The 26,715-nt window shown below is 37.6% G+C and overlaps 1 long non-coding RNA gene across 1 annotated transcript; it reads right to left on the reverse strand.

The window, feature by feature from the left end:
- Window positions 1-196: 196 nt before the first annotated feature.
- Window positions 197-26,673, reverse strand: LOC117071142. Its single transcript, XR_004432154.1, has 4 exons — window positions 26,328-26,673; window positions 21,358-21,412; window positions 17,578-17,726; window positions 197-523 (listed from the first exon to the last, which is right to left on the reverse strand). It is a non-coding gene; the product is annotated as an uncharacterized LOC117071142 (long non-coding RNA).
- Window positions 26,674-26,715: the final 42 nt, after the last annotated feature.

Here is a 26,715-nt window from a genome sequence, read left to right on the forward strand (position 1 = left end):
ACAATTAGAATTTGAAAAACCACGGAATCTTTGAAGTCATGCATTTCATCTTCTCCGATGTTGCTTTCAATTTCTAAAGGGAAAAGATGTTTTTTAAAAATGTAGTAAATTCATACAAGGAAACATTACTCAATATTTTAGGGAAATTACACTTCGAAATGTAGTTGCCTCATATAACAAACATTTTATCATCTCTCATGGTTCTGTGGTTTCAGTGAGCTCAGCTGAATAGTTCTACAGGTCTCTGGGATGCTAAGATGGCTGGATGTCTTTTCTTCTGTATGTGTTTTCAAAACGTTTCTTCTCCACGTGATCCTTCCATGTGGTTTCTCCATGAGAGCAGTCAAACTGTGCTCTCATGTGATGGTTCAGGCTGTTGGGAGACAATTCTTCATGGGTCTTTAACATTTATGTGTATCTTGTGAGCAGAGGTACTGTTCCATTTCTTGGTTGATAAAGCAATAAGCAACTGAAACACCAACTTGGGAAATTCAGAAGATGTTTAATGCTTCAGTTTTTTTATCTGCAGATGTAAAGTTAATCATAGTGCTTACTTGCTTACAGTAATTGTGAAAATAATTGAGAAAATTAATACAGTTTAGGTAAAATATCTAGCACAGTACTAGGTAATATATTTATACTATCATTGACAAATATTCTAAAATTTTATTCTATGTTCTCACTTTTACCCCGTTCAGTTTTTGCCAAACTATATTTTGTCTTTTTCATAACCTCACGCTACTTTACTTTGTGCGAGGCAAACACAAAGCACATTTTACTTGTCAATGTTAAATGAGAATTGATTTCTACACAGCCACTAAATTGAAACTTTGAGAATTTTCTATTTTTCATGAATAAAATGATCTCTTGTATTATAACTTATCAATTGAAAGCTTCTCATGTTGGTTGTGATGAATTTTCCTCAAGTATGTAGTGGTAAATATTTCTGCTGTTTTTCGTATTCTGATTATTGCAATGCATTCCTTTTTAACTGCTAACAGGGTGGTTTTATGTAACCTTGGGCTGTTTTTACACCATGATATTATAAGCCAAGCTCATAAAACAAATTTCATGTTCAGTTAACAGAATAAATATCAGTTCCAAATCTTTTAATATGAATATTTTACTATTTTTTTACTTTGAATTTGCAGATATTGACTGTATGTAAATACAAGGGCAGTCTGATGCAAACATGAGTTATACAACTATTCAGAAACGTGTCTGGAACACAGTAGATTTTTCAATAAATATGTGTTGAATCTCTGATCAGACTGCTGGGCAGAACACATGTCTTCCTCCTTCACAGAACGCCAGGTTCGTTCCTCTCACTGAAGCTGTAGTATTAAAAGAAAACCACCCTGTTAGACAGAAGGTCCTCTCCAACATCTAGTGCTTATGTGCTTGGTCTCATGAATGTAACAGGCTTAGTCCTGGGAATGGCACAGTGTCACTTCCATTGCCATCATTTGGTGAACCAATCACCAGGCAAGCACATATTAAAGAGGATAGACAATAAAGTCCACCTTTTATGGAGGAGACTCATAATGAATAAATGGCTGTCTTTAATCCACTATAGTCTGGCCCTGGCCACAAATTACTCATATTCCTCCCATGAGCAAAATGTACACATCCTATTCCAAGACTTCCAAATTCTCACCCAGTTGTACCATCAGGCTTGAAGACAAAGTTCGGGTGATGACAAGACCCCTCAGGAGTGGCTGCTCTCAATTCAAAGACCTATAAACAAGGAAGTAAAGGGACAAATTACCCCCACTGCTTCTCCTAACATCGAGTTACCATTATAAACCGGGGACAGAAGAGCCACTGTAGACTCTTTTATTCAAAAAGGGAGAAAATGGAAGGTACATTGCAGGTAATGTGCCGTAAGGATTCTGAAATCAAGACCAACACAGACAGCCACTTCCTTGATTAGAGCCCACTTTACTTCCCATACGTGATTGTTTATTGCTCTTGTACCTGATCTTTGAGTGGTGCTTCCTTTTTCATGAGACATGGCATGAGTTTGCAATGAATAGTTTTCCTAATGAGAGATTGAAGGTCTAAATGCTTCTTTTCATTTTAGTTCAAGATAATGATAATTCCACTGATGAAACTCTTTAAAATAAAACCATTTTATTGGTTTTCTATAAAATTTTATTGAGCTTCATTCCATTGTCCCAAAGTCATGCCCAGAATTCTGTGCAATAAAGGCTCTCTACCTGAGCTAAGAGTCAGGGGTGGTATGGTAAAACCACAGCATTTTCATCTTATCAAAAGGGTCTAAAAGGCACTGCTTTAACTCTTTCTGAGGTCTTAACAAAGTGTGTTGTAACCACATCCGTGATATCCTGATCTTGATGCCATATTATGCTAATAGCAGTCTGGGTTTAATCTTTGCCCCGAGTTCCCAGCCTGCCCTATGGGCTCCAGACTTGCCAGGTTTCACAATCACATAAACCAATCTCTTCAAAAATAAATCTCTTCTGTCTATCTAGCTACCCATTTATCTATCTCCATTCACATATAGTATATACATGCATACAGATTATATTATTACATTATATATAACATTATCATATTATATAAATACTGTGATATGTACATATGTGTGTATGTACATGTATGTACAATATATACTTTGGTTTTTGTTCTCCAAGGAACCCTGGCTGATACAGGGTATCTCTATCTGGACTATAGAAAAATGACATTTAACTTAGAGACCTTAAAAGTGGATTAACTCTGTGATCCAAATTGCCCATATTTTATGAATTCTACTCTTTCAAATGATGTTTCTGTATATGTGCCAGTATAGCCTTCAAAGTGCTTTCATGTACTGATACCAAGTCTCTTTAAAACTTAGAAAATAGAAGTTATAAACTTCCTACAAAAGACCACTGGAATCTGATGATGTTTTTATAAAACCTAGCATCCAAAATTCCATCATGTATCTAGCAAGCTGAACAAATAGAAATAAAACCAAACCAAAAGCACAATATGTGTAATTTGGCATTAAGAAACACTCACACATGCACACACACAGACAGAGAGAGAGAGAGAGACAGAGAGAGAGAGAGAGAGGGAGAGAAACGGGATGTAGGGATGCAGCCATGACAATATCATATCTGCGTAAAAGTGCCTGTTAACTTGGGCAAATAGAGTCCAAAGCTTAACCTAATTAGGATGCAGATTTGTGTGGCTTTTTGGTGAAATATACTGAAGGGAATGGAGGGTACAGCTAGAGCTTTGGGGCTTTTGCATTAAGCTCCAGCTGGGCCCAACAGACACTGTCCAAAAGATGACCTCCAAATAATTAAATGATTTCCATATGTTTGCTTATGTATAGCCTTCCAATGTGAGTTTTTCCATCTCCTTCCAAGCTCAGTGCTTCTAACTTTCAATGCTTAGAAAGACTCATGATTGGAAACCATCAAATATTCCACTATTGAATGATTTTTTAAATATAAAACTATAATAGTTGTTCTTCTCATTTTATCTGCAAAATGGAACCCTTTCTAAGCATGATACTTTTACATTAGAGAGCTCTCATTGGGTTTTGGAAAGAGTTTAAGGAAAAAAAAGTTTGAAAAATGACATTTGATTGAAAAAGAAAAATAAAAGGTGCTCTGTATTTCTCAAAAAGAAACCTAGGTATTCACTGACTTTTATAGTGAAATACATTTTCTATTCACAGAGAGCATATTCAATGTTAAATTCGAACATTTTATTTTAAATGTCTTCAAATAAGAAAGTATGATTAGGTTTTCAATAAGCATTTATTGATTATGTGACCAGATAGATTTTAATAAAATGTAATGGAGCTTTTGGAACATAGAGTTTTAAATGTCATTTTAAAGAGGTTGCAAATCAGAGCTTGTATATCTCAAAGATAGGGACTTCAACACAATTATCCTAAAATCTAGGCACCCCCTGTCTATTTCATGCAGGGACCTCTCTTTCAAAATATATTTACATTTGGTTTTAGAACTGTAAACTGTCTCTTTCCCTTATAATAGCGGCTGGCAAACTAAAGCCCAGGGGCAAATCTAGCCTGTTACCCAATTTATAAATGAAGTTTTCTTGGAGCACAGCTGCACCCATTTGTTTTGTTAATTGTCCACGGTGCTTTCGCTCTTCAATGCAGAGTCGAGAGTGTGACAGAGATGGTATGGCCTGCAAGCCAAAAGTATTTACTATCTAGTCCTTTACAGAAAAACTTCCCTTTTTCTGTAAAGTTGTCCCCTGCTTTATATTGATACTAAAATAAAAAGAACAGCACCTCACTTGATGCATTCACTTATTCATTCTCTATATAATTACTAAGTACTTACTGTGTTTCAAGAATATGTTATACATTCTGTTTATAAAGATGAACAAGACATCATAACTAACTCTAAGATCAAATGTTCCGCAGACAGAAAGTCACAGGATTAAACAATTACCATGCAGTGCAACGAACGCCAGAAGAAACAGGTTTAAGTTTTCCATGAGAGAAAAAGATGAAGCCACTAACTGTGGAGGTATAGGGAAGTGATGGCATTTCATCAGGGTCTTAATGTAAGAACACACGTTCACAAGGCCGGATAAGAGTGCTACTCAGACAGAGAGTAATGTGTATCTGCCAAGCCCTGGAAGAGTGAAACATTATGTTATGTATAGCGAATGTCAAGCATAGAGTTAGAACTGTGGCCCATGAGGAGGTAACATTAAATGGGACTAGATAGGCAGATCAGGGTTCTATTCAACAGTAAAGCAGTCACTGAAAAGTCATGAGGGATCACTGAGGCACTTTAGGAAGGGAAGTTGCATGGTCACACTTACATTTCAGAATAACTAAGGTGAACATTTAATGATTGACAGAAGTGCGGAATAGGTAAGAGTTATGAAAGCATAAACCAAAGCAGGGTGTTAGTCAAGATTATTTCAGCAGAAAGTTGTAGAACCCCAACATAGATTGACTTGGGCAATTTTATATGTATATACATTATATATATTTATATATTATATATCATACATATTTTATAAATATATATATTTTATATATGTTTTTTCTTTTTGATACATATTTTTATATATGTGTTTTCTTTTTGACTAGGCTTTTTGATTTGGATCACGTCAACAGATCCAGATCTATATTTCTTCAGCTCACTGCCTTAAGAAAGCAAAAAGTATTTACAACCTAGTTCTTTACAGAAAAAGTTTTCTGTAGAACTCTCAGGAAGAATAGTTCTTCCGGAGAGTTCCCAACAGTTCTAGCCAAATTCACCTAGTTCTTTTGCCAGGTTTTGTTCTCATGCCATCCCTAAACCAACCACTATGCACTGACTTATAAGGAGACAGAAATCATTTTCCTATAGATACGTTTGAAGGGATAAGCATTAACATATGTAAACTCTTAAATTTGTCCCTGGGTATTATTTAGGGTCAGTCTTAATTCTCTGTTTATTTGTCAAGCATTTTTTTTTTTTTTTATTGTCACTCAATGACAGGCACTTAGTGGATGGGAACATAATGAGGAAGGAGCTGCTCCTTTCCCCAGGATCTTTTTGTTCAGTAAGAGGGGAAAATCCAGTAAGCAAATAAAGAGATGTGCAAGCTTGGGATTGCAAGAGCATGAAGAGAGAACCAAACGGGGGAGGCTGAGACTGTCAAGAAGGCCATCCAGAAGTAGAATTGTCCGAGTTGAGACTCCAAGAGGAGTAGGATCCAGGCTGGGTAGGGAAAGAAGTATATTGCAAACAGACAAAAGGGAAGTACATAAAGGCCCTGGCAATAAGGCTGACTTAAGTGGAGTAGGGATGAGGAGAGATGGAATCCAGATTCTAAGCTAGAATCAGACCATGAAGACAGGATACACAACAAAAGTGAACTTTATTTTGAAGGAAACTGGGGTCAACTGAATAATTTTAAGTGGGAGAGTGTCATGATCCAATTTGCACTTTAGAACAAAAACTCTGACTACTATATGGACATTGGTTAATATTTGTTAGTGTCTGTTACTTCAAGTGACTAGTAGCCATGTACTGAACAAGAATGCTTAATTTCAATCCAAAAAATGAATGGATTCATAGCAGGCACAGTGCAGCTGTTCTTTTGCTTAGTTGCTGTATAACCTCTCTGAACCTCAGCTGGTTTCCCCTATACAAGGGGAATAATAATATTTTATACTTTATAGGACTGTTGTGAAAACAATTGATACAATGCCATGTAAAAACCTTATAATAAAACCAAGCACACAAGAATTGCTCAATAAATTGCCACCATTCTCATTATCATTATGATGATGAGTGGTTTTTCAAGAGTGCTCATAGGCCTTCTACTAGGTGAAGTTATACAAACACGGAGACTGCATTTGCGAGGAAGGGAGAAACTGAATGAGAAAGAGCAAAAAGGAAGAGCCAGAGTGAGAGAGAGATGTTTTTCTTTCTCAGAAAATGGGCGGATGAGTGGGGGGTGGGCAGGAATTTTATTTCAATTGGTATGAAGCACTCCTTACAAATTGTATCATAAATAAGCATTATTTTTACAGTTAGCAAAATGCAGCAACCTCTGGGGTGAAATGAAGCAGCTGCTTAACCGAGCACAGCTTCTCTGCAGGCGGAAAAGAGTACTTTAGTCAACCAAAACCATAGATACTGGTGTTAATCAAAACATCTTTCAGATAAAGATCATAATGTGTGTTTTTACAGCATTAATTAAGAAAGCAAACTATTATCTAGAGGCAAATTAAAATGAGAAAGTTGTTCGATTAAAACTTCTATGGAGCAAGCATTACCCATAACAAGTCTCATAGAATCAAGGAGGAAATAAGGGATAAGAGAAAAGCAAAACGTCAATGCCTACAGGGACATAAGTGTGCAGAGGTTTATGATTTTCACTAACGAGAGAATAGCCACTTGGTTTTATAAAGCAAACTGGGAAAGCATATTGATAATTCAAGCTGTTTCTCTCTCCTCAAAGGATCCAACAAATATTACTTAGGTATAACAAGACTTCTTTAAGAGAGAGTGTCTGTAGTCAAAATGTTATGGAAACCTTTTCCTTTCTGCTGTGGTATGAATGTCATCTCCAAACCTTATGCTGCAACTTCATCCCCAAAGTGCCAGTATGGAGAGGTGGGACCTTAAAGAGGTGATTGAGTCGTGAGAGCTCTGTGTTTATGAATGGATTAATCTATGTGTGAGTTAATGGATTAACGACTTATCATGGGAGGGGAAATGGTAGCTTTATAAGAAGAGGAAGAGGGATGGGAAACAGCATGTTAGTCCACTCAGCCCTATTCTTGCAATACCCTGCATCACCCCCGAACTCTTCAGACACTTCCCACCAGCAAGAGAGTTCTCACCAGACAGGACTCCTCAACCTTGGACTTCTCAGATTCCATACAAATAAGAAATAAATATTTTTCTTTATAAATTATTCTGTTCCAGGTATTTTCTTGTAAGCCACAGAAAATTGACTAAGACAGTTCCTTCTCTTTTTTTTTTTTTTTTGAGACGGAGTCTTGCTCTTTCGTCCGGGCTGGAGTGCACTGGCCGGATCTCAGCTCACTGCAAGCTCCGCCTCCCGGGTTTTACGCCATTCTCCTGCCTCAGCCTCCGGAGTAGCTGGGACTACAGGCGCCCGCCACCTCGCCCGGCTAGTTTTTTGTATTTTTAGTAGAGACGGAGTTTCACCGTGTTAGCCAGGATGGTCTCGATCTCCTGACCTCGTGATCCGCACGTCTCGGCCTCCCAAAGTGCTGGGATTACAGGCTTGAGCCACCGCGCCCGGCCGACAGTTCCTTCTCTAAACCTGCTTTTGTATTCTTGTTTGTCTGTCTCATAACCATGATGCATGCCTTATGAATAGGTAATGAGACATGCCACTTTAAAGGAGATGCCCAGAGACCCATATAGGCACTGGCTAGCCTTATATTTAAGAGAGTAGAGAGGTGATATGTGGAGTGACTCAAAACATGTCACAAAGCCCCCAAATATGCCCACCAGCATACCTGAAATTTCCCGATTTTGGTAGGGAAATTCCCAAAGTGCCGATTTTGGTAGGAATTTTTCTTTTTGTAATTAAAGTGTAATTGTTCCTGGAAGAAAATACAATAATAAACTTTATAGGGCAATTGAATTATATTCTTTTCCTTTCTTTTGAAAAAATTGAGCATGTTGGTGGGGAAAAAAAAGTAATGGGAGAAATTAAAATAAAGGAAAGGCCTAGAAATAGGAAACTCAGTATTTGGGAAAGAATCACTTTTACCTCCTTGCCTATAGGTGCACATGCCTTAATTGGGCTCTGAAGAAAACACGAATAAGAAAGATGAGAGCAAGTAACCATACAGTTTGCTTCTTGCCTGTGCCTGTTAAAGCATTTCATATAAGCAACTGAAACTGAGACTTGGGAGGAAAGTCTTCAATTCCAACATCCCAAAGGAACTCTCAATCTGCTCATTAATGCCTGATTTACTCATTCATTCTGATCTCTTGTCTTGCTAAAGAAATTTGTCTTTGCTCCTTTCAGATTATTCTTGACCCCGCTAAAGAAACTCTTAGATTGTTACTAATACCAGTAACATTTTTCTTACCAACTCCCACATATTTTATCTGAGGTTCTCCTTGACTTTAATTCTTCTCTATTTTTCCATTTTGATTGATATTTTCTCCAGGGGCCACATCAGAATGAAAGTCAAAGGTGAATGTTATCCTCACAAGGAATAATCTCATTTTGAATTCCTCTCATCTTTTTAAACAAACACAATTGACCAAGTCCTTTGCAAACCAATTACTGTCATCCTTCTGTTTCAGGAAGCACACTACATTTTATACAAATATAAATAAAGAAATAAACAAAGAATCTAGGAATATTTTCTAGCTCTACTTGGTAATTTTCAGCTGCTAGGAAAAAGAACAAAGGCTTCCTGTTTCTAGGGTACTTGTCTTAACTAATAGGTGCAACTCCATGAATACATAATGCAGATGAAAACAATAAGAAGAAGGGTCAATGTGTCCACAATTCCGTCTCGGCATTCTGACACTTGGACTGGGCAAGGGTCCACCTGCACCACCATGTGTACATACAGCAGAGAACTGAAAAGCTCTTTTCCTTGACCTCCTGGGCTTTTTACATTGAATGCGATCGAGCTGAAGGCAACAGCTGGCTTGCAGATGTGCATAATTTACCCACATTTAACCAGCGTGGGCAGTTGTAGAGACATCTTTGAATGTGTACCCAATTCCATGTGATCAATCAACAGCCTTTGGTCTGTTGTGATGGCTTGGGCATGTACATCTTCCCTGTGCCTACAGGCTGATGAAAACAGACTGAGAAGGATTTTAGCTATGGTGGAGGTAAAGTGAGGGTTTTAGATTGAATGAGTACGTGACATCAGGTTGGAAGGAAAATGGAAAGTGTCATGGTCCCAGAATATAGGCATAGAGTGCAGTCTTGCAAACATACGCCTATGAAGGAGGGTAATAGCATTGAAATAAAATGAGGCAAGATCAGGCTGATGTGTCCGAAAATTGGTATAAATGAAGACTCATGTTACACATGAGGCGAAGTTGCACACCTAACAATCACCAGTGGATGAACAGTCTTTTTAATGCATGCACATATCTTATTTCATATTGCACGTATCTTATTTTATATTACCTTATAATATACAAGGCAATAAAAACCAGCCCACCGACCCACATAATATTTATCTTTTCTGGAATCTTATTGCCCCACCTAGGCATGAAAATGCTCAACAGACTGAAAGCTGTTATTAAAAGCAGGTCACTTTCAGTTTGTATGCACTTTAAAATTTGGACTTAAGTTATTAGAAAGGGATAGTTTTTACCTTTTCAGACTAATTGAACTAAAATACATTCAGAAGAGAGTTGGAGCGCCAGTAAGAGATAGTGCTGGATAGTGCTTTTTTTTTTCATGTTCTTCCATCTACATTTTATTTCAGTCTCTGATCAGCCATCTGCCAGCCACATCACCCCAATATTGGCAAGGGATTTGTTCAGCCCCCAATTACTTAGTGAGATTGGCAGGCTGCTCTTCAGTGCTTAGAAAAGAATAGTTTTGAGCTTCTGTCTAATTGTAAAACTGATTAGTTACACAGTCCTCATGGGTGACTTACAATCCCCATTTTAATACTTTGAGTTTGAAAATAGAAACTCCATAGTAATATAAAAAGCTATTTTCATTTGTCCACTTAATTTATATTAATGGCTTGCTAAAATTGTTAACTGTTTGTAAGGAACCTTTCAAAACATCATAGTTTACCATTTAGTTCAGAAAAATTGTATATTGGAATCAATATATTGATTTTAAAAATCATAGTATACATATATTTGAAGATATAAAAGGCAATTATTCAAAAAGCCCACAGCTTATATAGTGTGATAAAAAATTGGAGGTAAATACAAATACTTGGGCAAAATAAATACCACCATGGCTAATGTTATAGCTATACTAAATATAAATATATATAAAAACAAATACATTGCATGTGTGTGTTTACGATTTAATCTGATAGTGGTGCCTATAAGACATCTTTACATAATCTAATAATTTGTTTTTGTCTAATTAGATGCTTGCAGCTCTTTGAAAGATCCACTAAATAAATCAGCCTCCTTTAATTTAACCTACGTTTCCCATTCTCCCCCAGTGTCCTTAGCCATGCCTCGGGATATCCAAAATATGTTGAAAACACAAACAAAAATGGAATCACACAGTCTGATGTGACCTTCCTTATGCATGGCTAGCTCCCACTTGAATAAGTGAAGGGAATGCATAGCAATGTCAGCCTTCATGCACAGCTTCTGATTTAGTCCATGAATTACAGATGTAATTCTGAGGGGCCATTTCCCTTATGGTTTCTGATGCAAAAACAGTCGGTAAATATCTAACGCTCTTGACCCAGTATGTTAATCAGGCAGTAAGGTAGACATCAGTGGCCTCTCTATGCTAAGTTTAATTAATGGCATGTAAAACTGTATAGCCCCCATCTCCTCCCCTCAAACGCTACATAATGGGATACATGCTCCCATAAGGGCCCAAAAGTTTGTGTTTTCTAGTCATGAAGTTTTGCTCACTGTTATAAGGTCAGCCCATTCATTTCTCAGCACTCCCGGTTCCCAACTGCTACTTAAGCTGTTAGTTCATTGAGTTCATCTGTCATGGGCCTGCTTTAACATGCTTGCCAAAGGCTCTGAGAACTCTCCCACTCTGCTATTTCTTTGTGCTAATGAATCACTTTGAACTAGTGAGATATATCCCCACATTGAAAGAATGCCCTATGTGGATTCAGTTTAACAAAACCAGGCCGAATACTCGCACCTGCTAACTCTGCTATATCGCCTGTTCCTTTGTGGGAGCACATGGGCATCCACATTCTGAGGAGAAGTCTTCTTGCTTTGTCAATACGCAGTGAGATATGGCACAAGTCCTGTGTCCAAAAGTGCCAAAGCAGACCCACAAAATAAATAGTGAGAAGAATATACATAATTTATAGGTATTCAGAGTTCTTAATGCATACAACAAACTTAACTTTTGAAGTTAAATACTCTCTTCAATATGATTACAATTCTGATTTTTATGATCATGATTCATTTAGCATTAAATTTCTCTAGAGTTCATCATGCAAATGGGGATAACTGGTCCAAATGAGATTTGTGACCTCCATTGGCATATCGTTTAGAAACTCAAAAACAGTATTTTTGTTTGCTTTTTACAGGAAACACCTTAGTGTCATATTTCTGCATTAATCATGGAATCTATTTTCACTTAAAATCCCAAACAGAAGGTAAGTATTTTCAGAAAAAGTGAATTACATACCTCTGAAAATCTGTTATGTGGAAACCCACAGAAAATACAGATAATATGCTATTTGTAGTAGTAGAATGTTCAGGTTAAGGACAGTACTGAAGCCATAGCCAGAATTTTGCCTAGCTTATAGGCAAATCTCAGTCATTTTGACTTAAAGATAAAAGAAAGATCCTGACTGTTGTTATGTATTCTTGTGTCTAGAAGACATGTCCTTTTGATTCTTAGAATAAAGATCTGGAATAAAGTTTCCGTCTGTCAACTTCCATAGCAGCTTACCCTTTTATAGCTTTCTCTATGAGTAACTGCCCCCATGGGAAGAAAAGGCAGAGGAAGAATGGCCTGGAGTTGTGTACACCCTATCTGGGTAGGTTTTGACTGTTCTCAATAAAATCCCCTGTTTGAACCTAGTAAAGCCAGATAGTGCTAAGAGATGCAGAGAAGACACACTAATGAGCTCCATGCAGTGTATGAATAGCATTGTGCCTCTTATGATTATTCACTGATTCATTCACCAAACATTCTCAACACTTTCTTTGTGCCAGGTATTGCAAAAAGACACTGGGAACACAGCAATGAATAAGACAGATCCAGTCTTCAAGGGGTTCTAATATCTAGCAACACTCATCTGCTCAATCCTGAAGAAGAAGGCGTTCACTTCCAGCTTTGTCCACTGAGCATTATGTAACTTTTCTCCTATTTGCAGAAAGATTGAGAACTGGAAATTCACACCAACTGGCATTTAGTCTGTACTTATTAAATCAAAGCATTATGTTAGGTGCTTTATAGTATGTAAAGATGGTTATGACTCCCTGGGTGCATAATATGGTGAGAGAAAGAAGAGGGAGACACATGTACAGAGTGTGATGAGGAGAAAGTCCATCCTCTTCCGAGTGGCTCTTAAAGGAACAGGGATTAGATGGAACCCTTGTACAACTGTGTAGAGGGAGTTATGGTGAGACCACACACACACATCAGGTCCTCTGCGAAGAAAAGAGTAACTAGAGGAAAATGCACATTAAGGGCTAATGGATTAATGGAAGTTACAGAATATGATAAAATGTAGAGCAAATCCAGAAAGACTCTCAGCATTCTATCCTGTAACTTCTCTAATCTTTCATGAAACTCCTCTTTGAACTCCCTCCTCCAGCCTCAGGAGTTAAATCAAGCATTTTACTCTAGCTACTTTTGAGAATGTTCTCTTCAACTTCAAAAATTGTCCTCATCATTCAAGGTTTTTCCAATGCCCAGCCTACTCCACTGAGCCTTCCCCAACTACTGAACCAATATTACTATCTTTCTTTCTAGAATACATGTGACCCCCTTTGCTTCCTGAAACAATCATATACATACAGTTATACATACCGAGTGCTTATTGGCTTGAGTTTTCTCTCTCCAGATGTTAAGCTACTTGAAAGAATCTTCCCATTGTTCTATCTTCCATGATGCTGAGCAAGGCATGTAAAGAGAACTAAATAAAGACTTATTACTTTGACCAGACAACATGTCTTAGATCTGTACAACTTCCTTTCAAATCCTCATCAGCAATTCATTGGTTTACACTCTTAAGAGTCTTAATAAATCTCTTCTTTCCTAGTATTTATTAACTACTCCTATGTACATATGCCAACTAGTCCAAAAGAGAAAGGAAACTACATAACCTTTATTTCTAGGGATGTGACCCCAGATAGTTCCAAGCCTAACTCAAGCCTCAGTTCTGGGTGCCAGACATGTGCTTGGTTTCTTGCTCCAATAAATTAGGTGCATATTCTTCTGTTCTTTGAAATAACTGAAATGGTGCAGTTTATCTGTAGAAGGCTTCTTCATCAAAGAAAATAAATGCATTCACCAGCAATTTTTCATTTCTGCAGTGTAACTATTTGAAATTTCAAGAACAATTCTACTGTTCAGCATCCCTAATTATCCCAACTACAAAATCCATACTTTAAAATACTAGTAACAAGTCACCTAAGCTAACAAAGCAGGCATGAATTTTAAAGAAACGCTAAGCATTGCCATTCTATGCAAACTGCCCATTATATTTCTTTGAAAGAAGAAAAAAAATATGAATTTTTTTTCATATTTTTGCAATGCATTTGCAAATTGGCTCTTGAAAATGTTTAAATAATTATTCAATAGTGTGAATTTAGAGACACTCCAATGCTGCTTTTCCCTGACAGATTGACAGTGCATTATAAATTCCAACAATTTATATTTTAAGGCCCCAGCTTCCTATGTCTGCCAACCATGTCCCAGACTTGAGGAATTATGGTCGTTTAATCAGGGTTGAGTATTTTCATGCTCAACCTTCAAGCAGTGATGCTGTACCATGTTTTCACCAGTGATAGATGAATCCACTTATTCTACCGCCTCCTGCATGACAGTACTTTAGAAGTCCCGCTAAAGTTCACATTTCTCAATATATCAAAGTTTAGCAGCACAATGACCTTCTGATATTTGTTTTCAACTGTTTATAACCAACAGTTCATTACTTTCCCAAAACAAAGCAGAAGAGAGCCAGTAGATGCTCACTCTAGTAGAGCAGGTGCCATAGCATATTCCAAGTCTGGAAATTGATTGCAGGGAATTCTGTAAAGAAAAGTCTAGGACAGTGTTAGCCTCTTAAGCCACTAATGCCAGGAGAGCCAAAGAGTCAGAATTACAACTTTCTTACCTGTCTTTTACTGTATTGCTGAAAAGATGTACGAATTCTTTTCACGGCATTTTCTCTACATATAGTTAGTTATTTCTGTTGGACATTGTCACTCAGCCACCTCCCTTGGTCACAGCCATTTAATCTAAAACCTTCTAGGATAATCTAGAGATCTCAGCAGGGAAACCATATTTTCCTTTTACTTGGATTTGAACTCTAGTAATATTTGGGCTTTCTCACTCTGACGAATGGCATGGGATTATATATGAGTCCAATAAGATTCTTTTGCTAAAAATAATACCAAGTGGTTTTTGTTTTGTGTTTGTTTGTTTGTTTAACGCAATATCCTAATTTGTCTTCAGGGTCTCAACCTTTTTCTTTTTATGAGTCAGGGTCTCGCTCTGCCAATCAGACTGGAGTGCAGTGACACGATCATAGCTTACTGCAGCCTCGAAATCCCAGGCCTCAGTGATCCTCCCTCCTCATCCTCCCCAGTTATGGGGACTGCAGGCATGCACCACCACACCAGCTAATTTACATTTTTTTCTTTTTAGTAGAGATGAGGCATCACTCTGTTGTTCAGGCTGGTCTTGAACTCTTGGGCTCAAGCACTCCTCTTGTCTCAGCCTCCCAAAGTGCTGGAATTACAAATGTAAGTTGCCACAACCAGCTTCAACATCTAATGTAGAAAAGAAGCCCAAGTAGGTTTATCTACATAAATTAATAGTCACTAGCATTCATCTGGTAGACACTATGCCCTCTTTCATTTAATTCACTCAATTTATAAAGGAAGTAGTTGGTGTTATCACCTTCATTTCACAGATGAGGAGGCTGAAAAGGAAGCATCTGAGCTTGCCTATCCTCCATGCTGTAAGAAAGTCACTGAAGTGACTCAGCTGCTGGGTAGCAAAACCTGTCTTTTGACCACTACCTTACACTGAGTATTTTTCACCAAGATTTAGCAGGAGAGGCACCTTAACCATCCACAGAATTCTTTCCTACCCCAGAGTTCACTCTGAGCCTGATAGCCTCAGAATGTATGTTTTTATTTTCCTGATATGTGATCCCAAACAGGACCCAGCCCCACATCTGTCTTATAACACCATGTACATGAAAGGAAAATGAGGGCAAGCACACTCAGAAATCCCTCCAAAGACACTTCGTGTAGAAGAACTGACTTTTTGCCCATGTATTTCTTTTAAGGAAACAGGGATTAATTGTGTCTTCCGAGTATGGAATGAAGGTTTCATCACCCATGGTAACTCCAATTGATTGAAGGTGGTTACATGAAGGGATATGTTGGAACAAATTGTGAGACAATGTTAGGGCTCTGCTGGCAAGTGTGGTTACCTATGAGTAATGACTACTATGGGTGCTGAAGGTGTGAAGGAAGGCACAAGTGCTTAGGCATTTGCTGTCTATATCTTTGACACATAACGACCATGTGTCCTTGAGAAGAAGGGAGGTCTCAGATCATCCCTGGATAATTTCTTTGGTTTCTCACCTCTTTCCATCATTTATTCTTTCTTTTTCCCTTTCTGATATCTACTGTACATTTAATTAAGCTTAGCAGTAGAGAGATAGAAAACAGGCCACAGATATTATCTCCACACCTAACCAAGACCCTCATTTAAATCACTGGCAGTGCAATTCTCACTTGCCCCAGCCCATTGATTTGCAAATTTTGGTGGGTAAAATAATCACCTGAGGACATGGTTTCAAATGTAGACTCTGGCTTTTACTCCCAAGAGATTCAGATTAGAAATAGATGCAATTGATCTGTATCTTAACTGAGACACATTTGATCAGTTTCAATTGAGATACATTTTGAAACTGATCTGCATTTAAAAGGCACTCTGAGTATCTGTGAGGCAGGAGACTTTGGACCATAATTTGAGCAACACTACCCTAAACTCAGATAAATTCCCCTTTTTACCCAGGAGCTGGGACAGGATTTAATATGAGCCACAGCGTCAGTCCTTCTGTCCCTCCAGGGGAACTAGTACTTTTGCAAGAAAATCACTGGGAGATGATTTAGGAGGAGCAGCACAATTTTAGGTTTCAATATGAAATTGGAACAAGTGTACTCATAGGCTCAGCATTCACTCTCTTATCCCGGTTCTCTCCTGCTTTTTGGTTTACTCCCTTTATTATTCATGCACAAGATGTTCCCTCTCTTTTCACTCTCACAGAATCATGCATTGTTTTGAGGTTGAAATTGTCTTATTCATCTTTGTATTTCTTATAGTAAGCACACATAATAAGGATTCAACAATATTTTTCAAAGGAAATAAAACATCAAGCCCAAGGACCACTGATTTAATTGCCCTCTTGAGCAAGTCCATTCACGGCTCTAGATGTCTATTTATTATGGTTATTCATGATGTTGATGAATGTCCCAGCAACTACCATTAACTGAGCACTTTCACTTGATGCAGACTATTGTGTTGTGCTGAGTTTTACCTTCATTCTTCATTTCACTTAGTTCTCATAACAATCCTTAGAGGGTGTCAACAGAGGCAACAAAAGGAATGTGGGTAAACCTTTAATATGCAAGGTCTCTTCTCATTATGCAGAGAACAATGGCCACTGAACCTACATCCAATCAAACCAAGTCTGCTCAAGCTGCAGAAGTGCAAATCCTTGGCCCCTAGACATTAATCATTTCCATAGATGAATGAGAAGCTTGTGTGGATAGGTAATTTTACTTATAAGCCAACATATACTCACTCCCGCTCCCTCCACACATACACATAAGCTTCAGCCTTTTTAAGACACAAGGGCATCTTTCAGTTTACCCACTTTTTTAGACCTGTGTGGATATAAGGATTACAGGTTTCCTTCCTGTCCAGGAAGAGTGATCGCTTTGCTCTCTAAGAACTTAACTCCCAGGTTTAATTATTATGCAAGTGTGCAAGTGTATTAAGCATGTAGGCCAAAAGCAATTTAAAGTCTATGCTGCATTGACTTTCAAATTATTTCATTTCTAATTCAGATGCATGCTTTGTTAAGGCATTTATCACTGTTATATAATCAGCCAGATTGTTCCATGTCTACAGTCCCTCAAAACCCCTGTCCCCACTGGTTCCACATTAGGAGCAATAAATGATATCCCTTACCCTCGTATGTTGAGTCAAGCTTGGAGTCTCCTCCCCAAGTGCCTCACTTCATCTTTCGAAGTAGCTCCCACTGGTGGAAAATGTATCAAGCACTTCATATCTCATCAGCAAGACCATTTGTTCCTCCTTAGCAAGCCATTGTGGCGCTCCTGGAAAGGTGGACAGAGTTTCACGCTCACTCTCAGAATTCCTTGAAACTAGTCAAATGACTTTCATCAGTAAATCAGATATTACTTCCTTGAATATGTTGGATTCTTAGAAAAATTAATGAATACAAAGATTCTATAGTCTTGGAACATGAGGAATTAACAGATAACCAAAGTATCTTAAAGCCATACCTAATGTCAAGAACCTATCCCTTATAAACATAAATCTAATGATGTCTATACTGACAGCTTCCAAAGGAGCAATAGTCCTTCCCCTTCCAGATCTCTTAACCTCAATGAGGACAATTCCCACCATACATGCCACATATTAAGCCTGTGTCCATACATGCCACATTCCCACCATACATGCCACCATACATGCCATATTAAGCCTGTATCTGGGAGGAGGAAGGAGTTTCCGGGATATGGAGAAAGACAATATTTTTGATGTTCCTTTGTCCTTAACGTTTTTATTTTGTCTTGATATTTTTACTTATTCCATGATTTTGTGGCTAAAGAATGGAGTCAGAGATGGAGCAGAGGGAATATTTGGAAAATAACTAAAATTAGCAGGTATCCCGAAGGAAAACATCATAGATTTGTGACAAAAGATGTGTGTCAGTGGGACTCAAGAAAACATACAGATCCCTTACTATTCTTACTATTAAAAATGGAACAGTAATTCTGAATATCAGGGTGTTCTTGAGGATTAACTAATAATAACATAATGGTGTTTGGTAAAGCTGGAAAGTAGCATATTCATTATTACAGATAACTTTTTAAAAGGTTTAATGCTGAAATAAGCAACTAGATCTCTGAAAATTTTAATCTGGTTTTATCAGATCCTTTAAGCAAAACCAGCTTTAAAATAAAATGTAATTTTGGCTCAAGGGGAGGTTTTCCAACTATGAAGTGTGTGTGTGTGTGTGTGTGTGTGTGTGTATACTAGTATAAAGCAATGAACATTCATTCTAGATTTCAATAATTTTACTAAAGAGAATAATGTTTGCTTTTGTTATTTGACAAGGGAGGTGGCGTCGTAAATACTTCATTATGTGCATTTTCTCGTCAGTTTCTTTCTCATCCCGACAGATGTGAACTGTGCACTTACAGTCAGTAGCAGAATAAAAATTCTGGGCTTTTGGTCCTGATTTGGTATGACCTTCTTCTTTCTCATTTTGAAACCTCTTACTACTGCCAGAGAAACCAACATCCCTCTTTTCACTGTGTTACACTCAAGGTAGCTGAGAAATTTCATCAATAAGTATGCTGAGGTTTAAGTCAACCAATAAAATTAAAGAAAGTCATTACAGTAGGATGTGTGCTTTAGGACCAACATGAAAAGCAACGAAGAGAACTCTGTATGTCACTAATGGAAACTTGGCCAGTTCCTACCTACTAATAAATAATGTGCTGTTAAGCTGAGAGCTAAATATTTGTGTGAGGATTTGGAGATTCCAGAAATCCTGAAACTAATTAAGATATAAATATGAGGATCCTGAAAAGTTCAAGGATAGATGAGGGGAAATGAATACACCAGCAAGATGACCTCACTCTCCAGCAAACAGGCTCAGGTGAGGTAGGACACTGAAATGGAATTGGGTCCCTGGAGGACATGAAGGAAGTTGAAACTGAGTGTGTGGGATGTAAGAAGGAGAAATTTGTATTTTTGTGTACTTTTGGTTTTTGATCCTTATGCTGATCTACTTGTATCAAGAGGAATAGAATAAGTCAAGTCGATGTGAGAAAAAAGAAAAGCGATTTTCAAGGGCTTTGGAGGGGGTGTGGGGACACAATGGGGCAATCGTTTCTGGCCACTCCTGAGACAGCAAATGAGAAAAGAAGTCTCAGGAGTGTTAATAGCGCCTGGAGTGCAGTGTGTGGAGGACGAGTGGGCTCGAGCTCAGAGATTTGCTTTTGTGTTTCATCTGAAACCAATCAGTAAGCGAAAAAGCAGAAAGCTCTTTTGGCATCTATTCCACCATTGATACTGGGAGAAGGAAAGAGGATTTATACATAGAGACCCCCATTAACACTAATGAAAAGTAGGCGGGTAAATCCCATGTGTATGAGGAGCAAACACTGCCCTTTGTGTGGGGGTAATTAAGAGCTAAAGAGGGCTTACAGTTGCTCACCACTGCACACATGCTCCTGGTGAAAGCTCCTTCACAGCAGTGTTTCAGTGGCTTTCTTTAGTTTCAATGGTTGCAGCCTAACAGTTGTTAACCATCTCTCGCCCTAGTTCCCCCATAAAGGAGTGAAAGGGAATGATGTATTGGAAATGACAGTATTTGACACTGTTGGCAGAGGGGCTTTCAAGGAAAACCTACAAGCAAAGAAAGGGAGACATTCGAAAGGAACCTAAAATTAAGCAGAAGAGAATAATAATTGGCTCAAGGGAAATAACCCTATACTCATAACATCCTTGCCAGCACCCCATCCTTTGGAACTGTGGCAGGAAGAGGAGCCACGTGGAAACCAAGAATATGGAGTACTAGCAAGCACTATGTCTAAGGTCCAAAGCCATAACTATGGCAAGAAAATGCTCCAGTGATGGCAGGAATGGAGAAGAAAAGGTGAGAGCTATGACATCATCCCGTCTTTACTCTGCAGACCAACCCTGGCAATGTAGTTCTACATTCATTCTTAGTTCCAGCAATATCTGAAGGCAGTAAAAAACAAACAAAAAAAGGCTGTCTTTTCCTAGGGCAATGTTCAAATCTCAAGACCAACTCTTGAACTTAACAGGTTGGACCCATGTGAACAAAGAACAAAATGAAATTTTACATACGTGAAATGCCTCTGAAGTCTTTTATTTATTAATCTTTCTGATGCAACATAGGAAACCCTGGTGGATGTACAGGCTAGAGAGACCTATTTAATTCACCACAAGCTCAATAAGTATTCAGAGTATTGTTGTGTTTGATCACTCCAGGTCAGTACACATATCCTATCGTATGTACGATATGAAGAAATACATGAGATTGAAAGATAAGTTGATTCATAATCGAACTGCCTCCTTATCTTGAGAGGAATCATCTGTTTTTACTTTTCACAGTTTTGATCTAGAGTATAATTTCCATTCAAAACAAAAAATTTCAGAGAAACATTGATAAACAACGGTCCAGGAAGGTGAGATGTCTATGAAGAGTATTATATAAAACCCAATTGAAAAAATTGAAGATAATGTTTCTAGAGTAGCTAATACTCAAGACAAAGAAAAAGCAAAACAAACAAACAGTCAAAAACACACAGCAGCTTTTGCATAGTGAAAGGTTACCAAGAAGAACAGAAACTGTTTTTGTGGATGATGTACCTTCATTATTAGCAGTTATTAACAGTTTCAGCTGGTTGAACAGAAAGACTCAATATAGCAGAGTACGAACTAAGCAGCTCAGAGCTGGTATGGCAACTTCATGTTATTTGGGATCAATGATCTTTCTGTTTGTTCTCTGACACTTCTCAGAATGTCTGCATCTCCTGGTCCCAAATGGCTACTCCCGTTCCCACTGTCACTTCTACACTCTAGTCAGCAGAAGGGAAGAAGAAAAGGGAAATAAAATATACTCCTTAAGTGCAGGATTTAAAAGTTTCAAGCACTTCCATGCACATCTGTTGGTTAAAACTTACTTACATGGTCCCGATTAGCTGCAAAGGATAACGAGAAGTATAGATTTTAGCCTCCATTTCTATGGAAATTGGAGACTAGATATTAGCAAAAACAAAGTGGCTATTTATTTTACTGTCACATATAGAGCACACTGATCACTAGTTAGAAGTTTTTGAATGATTGCAGGTAGGTAACTTAGCATCCCTATCTCAATTAATTTTTTTTAAATCAAAATTATCTTTTATTTACAAGTATTTTCACTGGTAAAGCCTTTTTGATTTTTTAGAAACACTGCAGTACTATAATATATATTCAGAAAACTTGGGTATTACAGAAAAGAAAAAAAGAGAATGCATCACTCAAAGTCTCATTACCCAAACAAAACATTTGTTAAATTTTTGGCATGTTTTGTAGTATTTTAAAATTTGCTTAGATTTTTTTTTTTCCTCAAAGAGAATTTCCAATTTTACATTTTTCTTCTTGAAAACACAATACATTGTTCAGTATTCACTGTGCTCTTTGCTACAGCTTAAACACATCAAGTGTGCTCTGGCTTCAGAACAGTTCCCTATAAGACCCTTTTGCCTTTAGCTATTTCCTAGGACAACTCCTCATGGGACCTCAGTCGCTGCTCTGTCATTCTGTCACTTACAATGTATAACTCTCTACTCTTCTTGTATCTTGGAATTAAAGCTCCATGAGGGCTTGAACTTTTTGTTCCCTACTACTTGTAAAACGCCTGGTATATAGTAGATATTCAATTTGCTGAATAATAAGTGATACTTGTCGGTCCCTGTTCCAGTAACCTTACGTATCTTACCTCATGATCTTTGCACAGTCTTGTTGAGGTAGGAAGTATTTATATCCTCATTTTAAGATGAGAACATTGAGGTGCAACATGGTTCAATGGAGTATAGTGGCAAAATCACAGCTCACTGAAGCCTCGACCTTCTAGGCTCAAGCAATCCTCCCACTTCAGCAGGAGTCTCCTGAGTAGGTGAGACTACCAGCGTGTGCCACCGTGCTTGACGAGTTTAAATTTTTTTGTAGAGATGGGATGTCATTATGTTGCCCAAGCTGGTCTCAAACTTCTGGGCTTCAGTGATCCTCCCACTACAGCCACTTAAAGTGTTGGGATTACAGGTGTGAGCCAACGTGCCAAGCCTAATTTTTTATTAGATGTACTATGTCAAAATTCCACCTACCCTTCAGAACCTGGTTAAAATCTCATCTACCCCACCAATGTTAACCTTGTGGTGACTTCCTCTCTCCTCTGATTCTTGGGTGTTTGGCTTCTGCCTCTATTATGAACTTTTTATTGTGGTTGAGTAAGTTTTGATTCGGAGACCTAGAGAAACCCTACTTATTCTATGATCCCAGCCAAAAAGTTCCTTTTTAGCTGAAATCACCCCTGACCCTCCCTACTCTAGTTAGTTACCAGTCCCTCCTTTTCTGCTAATGGCGAAGGTACATTACACATGTTCTAACTCTCATTTACTTACCTACTAAAAAGACTGGGAGGAGGGAAACTAAACATTTGTGAGTTCATTTAAGACGGAGTATATAAAAACATCTTTTTCATCTTTGGTCCCCAGCACATAATATAGAATCTAGATCAGAGTTCTCAGCTTTGAAACTGTTGACATTTGGGGCCAGACAATTATTTGTTGTGGGGACTGTCCCATGCATGATAGGATATTAAGCAGTATTGATTTTCAGTCTTGACAACCAAAAATCTCAGCAGACATTGCCAAATATCCCCTGGGGTCAAAATTGCTCCCAGTTAAGAATCACTGATTGAAACCATAACAGAAATTAAATGTTCTTTGACTTGAAGTCAGGATTTTAGCTCTTCAACATCACCTAGCACTAGAAATAAGTGAAACAAACACTTAAATAAAAGAATGATTTAAACAAGTTTCAATTTAAAAGAAAATCTTCCTTCTGAGCCATTAAAAATAGAGCCTACAAGGATGATATACATTCATGAGAGAAATGACATGGCATATTGGTTTACAGTACGAATTCTAGCATGGGACTGGCTAGATTCAAATCCAGAGAGCATAGGTTTATACACCAGCTCCCAGTGTTCTAGCTCAGTAACCTCAAGCAAGTCACTGAACCATGTTGCACCTCAATTAATTTTAAAAAGGGATTTCTAGCAATTAGATATGTAAACTATAATATTGATATATATGTGTTACAGGTGAAATGTGTATTATATTCGCAATGGTCATAACAGCATTTTTCATAATAACTAAAATGTGGAAATAGCTCAAACACCAAACTGATTATCACTCAACTGATGAATGGTAAATAAAATGTCATATATTTATAAAATAAAGTATTACATGCCAATAAAAAAGAATGAAGTACTGAAACATACTAAAACGTGATGACATTTGAAGAACATGCTAAAGAAGCCAGTTACAAAAGACTATATATTTTATGATTTCCTTTATATGTAATGTCCAGAGTAGGTAAATCTACAAACACATAGAGCACCTTAGTGTTTGCTTTGGGCTGTAGAGGACTTGGTGCCAAACTGAATAAAAGTGTTCTCAAATGGATTCTGGCAACAGTTGTACAACTCTGTGAATATGCTAAAAAGTACTGAATTGTCCATTTTTGAATGGATGAATGTAATGATACATGAATTCTATTTCAATAAAGCTGTTTTTAAATAGTTAAAAAATGCTAATATTCTACAGCAAAGGTCTTATGCAGGTTATATCTGACTCCAGTATGTAGCCCAAAAAGAAAAGATAAATGTTTTTAATGAATAAACTTACATATGGGAACCACCCATTTCAAAGAAATATGAGAGATTTGTCCTAAACATGAAAAATATGAGTTCACTTGTCACATATTAAAACCTGCACTGAAAGGTGTGTGTGTGTGTGTGTGTGTGCATGCATGTGTGTGTGTGTATGAGTGGGAGGAAGGATATATGCACAAATGTGTACTATGTCCAGCTTCCATTTTCTCTATCCTCTCAATAATAATAACACTTAATATTTTTGAGTGCATATACCAAGAACTATACTAAAAATATCAAATACATTATCTCACTTAAACTTTATAGAAATCTCATGAAACTACAGATCTGAAGACTAAAAAACGTATGCATCAAGCACAAAGTTACTTAGGTAGTAGGTTACAAAGCTGGGGTTTGAACTCAGATTCACCGAGTTCAAACCTTGATCAAATTGCAGTATCACACACAACTTCTATTATGCAAGGTGTGCAGTGAGAGTTCAAGAAGCTCCCTTTGTGCATATTACCAATTTGAAAATATGGAATGATGTTGGAAATGTGTGAAGATGATTGATTCATTGAGCTCTTTCATTGACCCAAAGACTTTCTTCATTTAATTTTGTGTGTATGTATGTGTGTGTGTAAAAGAGAGAAAGGGTCTCACTCTTTTGCTCAGACTGGAGTGCAGTGGCATGATCAAAGCTCACTGCAGCCTCCATCTCTCCAGGCTCAGATGATTCTTCCACCTCAACCTCCTGAGTAGCTGAGACTACAGGCACATGCCATCATACTCAGCTAATTGTGTTTTTGTTGTTGTTTGTTTGTTTTTGTAGAGACAGGGTGTTATTATGTTGCCCAGGCTGGTCTGGAACTCCTGGGCTCAAGCCATCTGCCCACCTTGGCCCCCCAAAGAGCTGGGATAACAAATGTGAGCCACTGTGCCTGGCCACTTCATTTAACTTTTAGTTGATAAACTTATTTTTTTAGGGCAGTGTTAGGTTCACAGCAAAATTGAACAATGAGTACAGAAAATTTGCACATACTTCATCTCCCTAAAACACACTCAGCCATTCCTATAGTCAACCAGAGTGCTGCATTTGTCACAGCTGTTAAATGAATGTGGACACATCATTATCATCCAAACTCCATAGTTGACATTAGTGTTCATTCTTTGTGTTACATATTCTGTATGTATTGAAAAACGTATAGTGACATGAATCTATCATTATAATATCATGCAAAATAGTTTAACTGCCCTGAACAATCCTCTGTGCTCACCCAGTTTATCTTTTCTCTACTCCCCAAATCCTGGCAACCATGGATTATTTTAGTTTTGCTTTTTCCAGAATGGGATAGTCGAAATTATACAGCACGCAGCCTTTTCAGATTTACTACTTTCCCTTAGTAATAAGCATTTAAGGATCCTCTATGTATTTTTGTGGCAGGGTAGATTATTTTTTAGTACTGAATAATACTCTATTGTACAGATATACCATGGTTTACCCATTTTCCTGTTGAAGGACGTCTTCATTGATTCCATATTTTGACATTATAAAGAAAGATACTATAAACATACAAGTTCAAGTTCATTTTTTTATGAGGATGTAGATTTTTAACTGATTTGGGCAAATACCAAGGAACATGATTGCTGGATTATACAGTAAGAATATGCTTAGTTTTGTAAAAACCTGCCTAACTCTCAAGAGGTGGTACCATCTTGTACTCCCACTAGCAACGAATGAGTATTCTTGTACAACACCTCCTCGCAAGCGTTTAGTGTCACTGTCTTGGATTTTTGCCATTCTAATAGGTATTTTGTGAGTTCTTATTGTTGTTTTAATTTGAAATTTCCTGATGATGTATGATATTGGGCATCCTTTCTTATGTGTATTTGCCATCTGTACATAATTCATTGATGAGCTGTTTGTTCAGATCTTTTGCTCATTTTTTGGTTGGGTTCTTGGTTTTCCCCAAAGATTTCTTTTTTTAATGTTTAAACTAGAAGCATGAGCTGTCGGACTCTCCCCTAACCCAGAGACGTTATAGATAAGACACTAGCCTTGAAAATACTAATTATCTATTTTTTAAAGAATTAGAACAATTGAGTTAGGGGTTACCTTGCATATATGGATTGACAAGATGTTAACTAGAGACAATAATTTACTTTTCTTTGAGATACCATCCCAGACTTAATGGAATAGCAGATTTTAAGGCACACTTAATTATCATAGACTTACCTGTTCAAAGTAACTTGATCATAAGGAATTTATTAAGTTTAAGCTGTGACCACCAAGAAAATATAGTATCCTGGAATTTCAATAGTAGTCAGGATCAGTTTCTAGACTCAAGATGTTAAGGGATCAGCAAACACCGCTTTTCCTCAGCCACAGAAACTGTATTTAAAAGCCTGTGAAATTATCTTCTCTACTCCAAAGATATCCTCTAGGTCTTGTCTTTCAACTCCTGTCCTGAACATTCATAGTAATCAGTTTAAAGCAGTCCATTTTGCTCTATTTGGATTTTATTAAAAGGCTTTGGAGAATTTACCTCAGCAACACTGACATCGAAACTCTTCACAGTGTTGTGCCGTCGGTAATTGTTTCTAGTCTACGCTCTGTGACGCCG

This window comes from Trachypithecus francoisi, unplaced genomic scaffold, assembly GCF_009764315.1.
Source record: "Trachypithecus francoisi isolate TF-2019V2 unplaced genomic scaffold, Tfra_2.0 Lachesis_group3, whole genome shotgun sequence".
Taxonomy (NCBI): domain Eukaryota; kingdom Metazoa; phylum Chordata; class Mammalia; order Primates; family Cercopithecidae; genus Trachypithecus; species Trachypithecus francoisi.